The sequence below is a fragment of the Capra hircus genome, chromosome 18, assembly GCF_001704415.2.
Source record: "Capra hircus breed San Clemente chromosome 18, ASM170441v1, whole genome shotgun sequence".
Taxonomy (NCBI): domain Eukaryota; kingdom Metazoa; phylum Chordata; class Mammalia; order Artiodactyla; family Bovidae; genus Capra; species Capra hircus.
In genome coordinates this window covers 37,840,771-37,847,211 of record NC_030825.1, presented here as the reverse complement: position 1 = coordinate 37,847,211, position 6,441 = coordinate 37,840,771, and positions in this window count along the sequence as shown.

The following is a 6,441-nucleotide window of genomic DNA, read 5'->3' as shown; positions in this document are numbered from 1 at the left end:
CCATAAGTCTACAGTGCAATGAATTTATCCCAAAGTAAACACACTCACCAAACCACCACCCAGATCAAGAAATTACCAACATTCCAGAAGCCCCTCTGAGGTCCCCCCCCCCAGCCACTGTCTTCATCCTCTCCTTAAATGTAACCACTCTCCTTTTAGTCTTATGACCTCCATACTTTTTGTGTATCTGATGGCCCAGATAATTATCTCTGGAGGCCAGAGTTAATCAGAAGCTGGGAGGACTGTTTCCCCATGAGTCATTCCTCTTAGGGACGGTTTATCAGTGAGGATGCTTCCAGCTGCAAGTAATAGAAACCCCAACTCAAATGGCTCAAACAGTGAGAAAAGTTACAATCTCCGCCTAAATGGAAGTCTTGCTGCAGGGTGTGCTTCAGAGTTCACTGTGCCGGCAGCTGGCAACAGTCTCCTGTCCTCCTTCTTCACTCAGCCATCCTGGTGTGTTGCTTTCTTCTCAAGATGGTGGCAAAACAGCCACAGCAGTTCTTTCTGTGACCCTTGTCTTTGGAGAGAAAATTTCTTCCACAAGTTTCACCCACTGGTGAGAACTGGGTCATATGTAGAAACATGCGGGACAGAAGGCAGGCCCAACTGTCCTAGACTTATCAGCTCGGGTGTGATGGATGTTGACAAGCCCATGCCAGTGCTCCCTGGCAAGCCACAGAATGAAAGCGGAAGATGCCTGCCTCCACTCATGTATACACATGCTTTATATTGATCAGTGGTAGCAAGGGTCATAAACAGGGGAAATCTGTGGCTGAATCTAACGTTAAAGAGATTCAAGGTTAGAGGTAAGTACCTCTCTGGGAGGAGAGAATAAATTGATCGTGGCAAAATAAACACAGTGGCCTTCTGCCCTCTCTCCCTCTGCTCTGAATGTCAATGATCCTTCCTCTCGGAATTGCCCATTTGGGCACTGAGTCATTAACATTTTTTGAAGTTACTGGGATGGTGTCTGTTAGCAGTTATGCTGAGCACAGAACATAATGCTTCAGTATACTCTTAGGACAAATCCTACCTCCTTACAGATCTCATGATGGCAGGCAAGACTTATATAGGTAATCAAGGCTGACCTGGTGATCAATGACAACCTCATCAATCATACATCATATTGATAGTATATACCCTTGACATGACACGATAATAACAAATTACATCTAGAGCTTCCCTGGGCCCCAACCAGACCTATAACCTCAATCTAATTATAAGAAAAACATCAAGTTCCAATTCAGGGCATCCTTCAGTGTACCTAGTCAACACTCCTCAAAACTTTGAAGGTCATCAAAAATAAGTCTGAGAAATTGTCACAGTCAAGCAGAGGCAAAGAAGAAATGATGACTAAATTTAACAGTGGAACAGAAAAAAAATTATGTAAAAATAGGAAGTATGAATAAATTGCAAACTTTGATAATAATGTATTGATAGTGGTTCATTAACTGTAACCAATGTACCATATTAATGTTTAAGATGCTTAGTAACAGGCGAAACAGTTTATTGTGATCCACACAGTCAAAGGCTTTGACCTGCCTCTTGAGAAACCTGGATGCAGGTCAGGAAGCAACAGTTAGAACTGGACATGAAACAACAGACTGGTTCCAAATAGGAAAAGGAGTATGTCAAGGCTGTATATTGTCACCCTGCTTATTTAACTTATATGCAGAGTACATCATGAGAAATGCTGGGCTGGAAGAAGCACAAGCTGGAATCAAGATTGCCAGGAGAAATATCAATAACCTCAGATATGCAGATGACACCACCCTTGTGGCAGAAAGTGAAGAGGAACTAAAAAGCCTCTTGATGAAAGTGAAAGAGGAGAGTGAAAAAGTTGGCTTAAAGCTCAACATTCAGAAAACGAAGATCATGGCGTCCGGTCCCATCACTTCATGGGAAATAGATGGGGAAACAGTGTCAGACTTTATTTTTGGGGGCTCCAAAATCACTGCAGATGGTGACTGCAGCCATGAAATTAAAAGATGCTTATTCCTTGGAAGGAAAGTTATGACCAACCTAGATAGCATATTCAAAAGCAGAGACGTTACTTTGCCAAAAAAGGTCCATCTAGTCAAGGCTATGGTTTTCCCAGTGGTCATGTATGGATGTGAGAGTTGGACTGTGAAGAAAGTTGAGCGCCGAAGAATTGATGCTTTTGAACTGTGGTGTGAGAGAAGACTCTTCAGAGTCCCTTGGACTGCAAGGAGATCCAACCAGTCCATTCTAAAGGAGATCAACCCTGGGATTTCTTTGGAAAGAATGATGCTAAAGCTGAAACTCCAGTACTTTGCCCACCTCATGCGAAGAGTTGACTCACTGGAAAAGACTCTGATGCTGGGAGGGATTGGCAGGAGGAGAAGGGGACGACAGAGGATGAGATGGCTGGATGGCATCACTGACTTGATGGACGTTGAGTCTGAATGAACTCTGGGAGTTGGGTGATGGACAGGGAGGCCTGGCGTGCAGTGGTTCATGGAGTTGCAAAGAGTCAGACACGACTGAGCAACTGAACAGGGGAAACCAGGTGCTGAGTTTACGTCAACTCTTTGTATTATCTTTGCAATTTTTCTAAATTTAAAACTGCTCTAAATATTAATAAAGTTCAGTTAAAATATATCTATGAAACCAACAAATGCTGGCAGCTGGATTTATTTAGAGAAGACAGAATGGATTTGTAGGGACGCAGGAGTGAATGGGGTTCTTGGTTGTTAGTGATGTGCGAAGAATTAGAATTCATCTCAAAATTCTACTTGGGAGTCCTAGATACTTCTGCAACATATTTGGATAGGTTGCTCATTTAGACACAGCATGATAACCCATACAGAATCTGCTTAGTCCTTCCTATGGTCCAATATAAAGCAGGACAACTTGAAGGATGCAGAAGATGCTTCCTTCAGGGGGCATATAGTCTATTGATGAAGGCACTCAGACAAAATACACACAAGTATATGATAACAGTACCTGCCTTGGCTATCTGCTTCCCCCTGATCTTTCTCCCATTCAAACCTGAGGAATGTGTCCCATTGTCTTTGATGGCACCAGAAATGGACACTCTGATACTATCTGGCTAATTTCATTCTCACTTCTAAGAGTTAGTCTCCCTCACAGGTTTGGACTGGAAACCAATGCAGCCACCTTGATTCCTACTGGTTCTAGCATACATGAGGTTCAGTTGTGCTCCTTACCCCTAGGTCCCATCAGATGCTCATTCATAACTGATTCATAACAAGCGAAGTTCCCTTTGCAACTGTTATCTTAAATACATTTACGTATCTTATTCTATGACAGAAATAAACTTGTATATATATATATATACACACACACACTTTTTGAGTGTTTATCTTTTTAAAATAATGAATAGTTCTTTGCAAAGATAGTTAAGACTTGGCATAGAGTAAGAAAATGAGTCTACCCTACAGGAGCTAGGTATACTTGCAGAGGCTGAACCTTTTCAAAGATGCCACCGAGGCAGGCATTTTAAGGTCAGGTAAGCTGCAGAGGCCACTGTATTTAGGATGTTTTAGAAACCAAGTTTGAACTAGCTTGAAGCAAAACCCAAACGTATTGACTCATACATGAAAGGTCCAGAGGTACATTTAACCCTGAGCGAGGTCAATAAAGATGTTCCAACAGGACTGCACTAGTTTACATGGATGGCCCAGCTTATAAACAAATCAGCTTTATTTCTTCCAAATGTTTTCTAAGACAGGCTAGTGGGTATATTTTTGGACCATAATACTTAAAAATGAAGGGATGTGTAGCTGAGGTGTAACCTTTTCACTTATTAGCAAAACATGAGCCAGAGTACTGTAGTTTAAGGGAGCCAGATGGAGCAGAATGAAGTGCAGAAAAAGTCTAAAAACTAAAAAGCCTTAAAAACAAACAAAAAAAAGATTCAGGGGAAAAAAAGAGGGGTGGGGTGTGTGTCAGATTGGGAATCTTGGAAAACTCGTTTTCCTGGACTGCTCTTGATTAGATTTCTTGGATAATTAAATCAGAGTGGACATGTGTGTGAGAGGATTTCTTTTTATTGTGGACATCTCCCTATTGTTTTACAAGGTAATGCTACCTTCCTTCCTGAAAAACTTAAATGAGGAAATGGCCAGGGCAGTTGGGGGTGGGGGAGAAGATCCCCAAAGTAAGCTTCTCGAGGAAGAAATTCAGGCTCCTTGGTTCTTAAAAGTTTTCTCTTACCAGATCCATGTGGTTCTGAAGTTAACATCACATTGATGTCTCAGGCACAGAAGCTTAGGACCAGGAGCAAACAACAGGAAACTGCTCTGAGACTGGCACTGATGGATCAAAAATGCCACTTGTCACACTTGTAACAAACAGTATTTGTATTTGCATTATGTTGTGCTTCCTCCCATGAATCATCTTTTGCAATGATATAAGAAAAAAAGCCAGAAATAACAGTTTCCAAGTCTTGTGTGCTTCACCGCATGAAGTGGAAGACTTTCATTTTTCGGATTTCCTCATGATTTATAGAGATAGGTTCAGAAGAGGCAAAGGTCAAGCCAACCTATTAACAATTACTCATCATTAATAATTGTCAGTTTACACATACGTATATTTCCAAGTTAATCTCATCCAGAACCCTAGACTGGATTATAGGATGGAAGAAGTTCTGTAAGAACTTCTCATCTCTGCTGCCTAAGGATGTCAATAGTCTTTAACTGTTTTACAGACTACCTTTTCTCCAAAGTTGACTCTAATAATACAGTTCAAATCTAAATTCTCATTAACTAGCATCAAGAAAGGATGTTTTGCAAGGAAGGGAGTGAGGGTCATTTTAAATTGTTCACACTGAACCAACAGGATTCTCTTCAACAATGAAGACTTCGGGGTGGACTAAGATAGTACCTACTTTCTAGTATCTATCGATTAAGAAAAATGATTGTATTATTCATGATTCTATTTTATTGACCATACACAGAAATACCTATCTATATATATATATATAAATGATAATCAGTAGTAGAATACCAGGCATATTATTTTGGTACAGCTAGAGCTGTTTTGGGGTCTTTTTGGCCATAATGCATGGCCTGTGGAATCTTAAGTTCCCTCACCTGGGATTGAACTTGTTCCCCCTGCAGTGGAACGCGCAAGCAGAGTCTGAACCACTGAACCAACAGGGAAGACTCTAGAGCTTCGTTTTCATATGGGAACAACCAACACTAGAAATTGAGAGCTGTAGGGCTAGATTCGGGTTTAAAGTCTGGCTCACCTCTCAGCTGTGTGGCCTCGTCATTGGTAAAGTCTGGATAGCCTCGATTTCCATGTAAAGAGCCTGCAGAATCAGAAATGTGTGGAAGTCGTCTAAGATACTGCATGGCAGAATAGGTGGCACATAAATGAGTGTCGCAACTGTGTCCTCACGTTTTGCCTGAAATCCAACCCTAGTCTCTCCTGAATGCTTCATACAAGAATTGTTTTCTAAAATATTAAGTTTGTGATTAAGCTGACTGGCCCTGAAAACACAGTTCCAGGCTTAGTGTGGTTTAACTTATAATTCCTCTACTTTATGACAGTGGAAGTGATATGCATTCAGTAAAAATCATACTTTTGAATTTTGATCTTTACCTGGGCCAGCAATATCCAGTACGATATTCACTACTTGGACGTAACCATCTCATAAATGGAGGAAAACCTGCAGAGTATACAGATATCTATTAAGCTAATTAATGTTAGGTCACCTATGTTACCTGCAATTACCAATCACTTAGCAGACTGTGTGGGTGCTTGGTCCCTTAAGTTTCCACAACTGAAATCACAATCTTCCATCTCAGGTTTTCAGGAATCAACCAGGATTTGTCAAATACTTGCCAAACACTCATCATCAGGAACAGTGAATTATTAGGACTGAAGACTAAACATTAGACTCAAACTCTAGCACCAAGAACGGGACTTTTCTATTAGTAATCCTCAATTCATATGATAGTGAAATAACTACACCCTAAAGAACGATGTCTCACTGGTAATGTTAGAAGGCTATCAGTGTGTTTTAAAAGGTAATTGTAATAATGGCTTATTTACCTTGTTTTATTAACAGTCACTAGAACTTTGATCTCAATGCTTAATTTCTCCCAACAGTTTAGCTATTTCCAAGAAAAACAACCATTTGAAGACTGGCATTATAGATAACAAATATTATTACCTTGAACTGGCTTCTCTTTATCTGATGGTTTCAGTGAAAACCTGTCTACCTCGTTGCCATATCATATCTGTTAATACAGCAAAAGTCTTGGTTTGTGCCTCTCGTGATTATCAAACGAGCAGCACATATCAAGGAAAGAGCAACAGGAGCAAGAATCCTGGAGAACCGCAGAGCTCTCTCCAGTTACACCTAACCCACTATTAGCACAGAAGCAGGTGGCTTTTATGCTCTCCAATTCTTTTCTTCCAGAACACCTGAGAACTACAGAACCA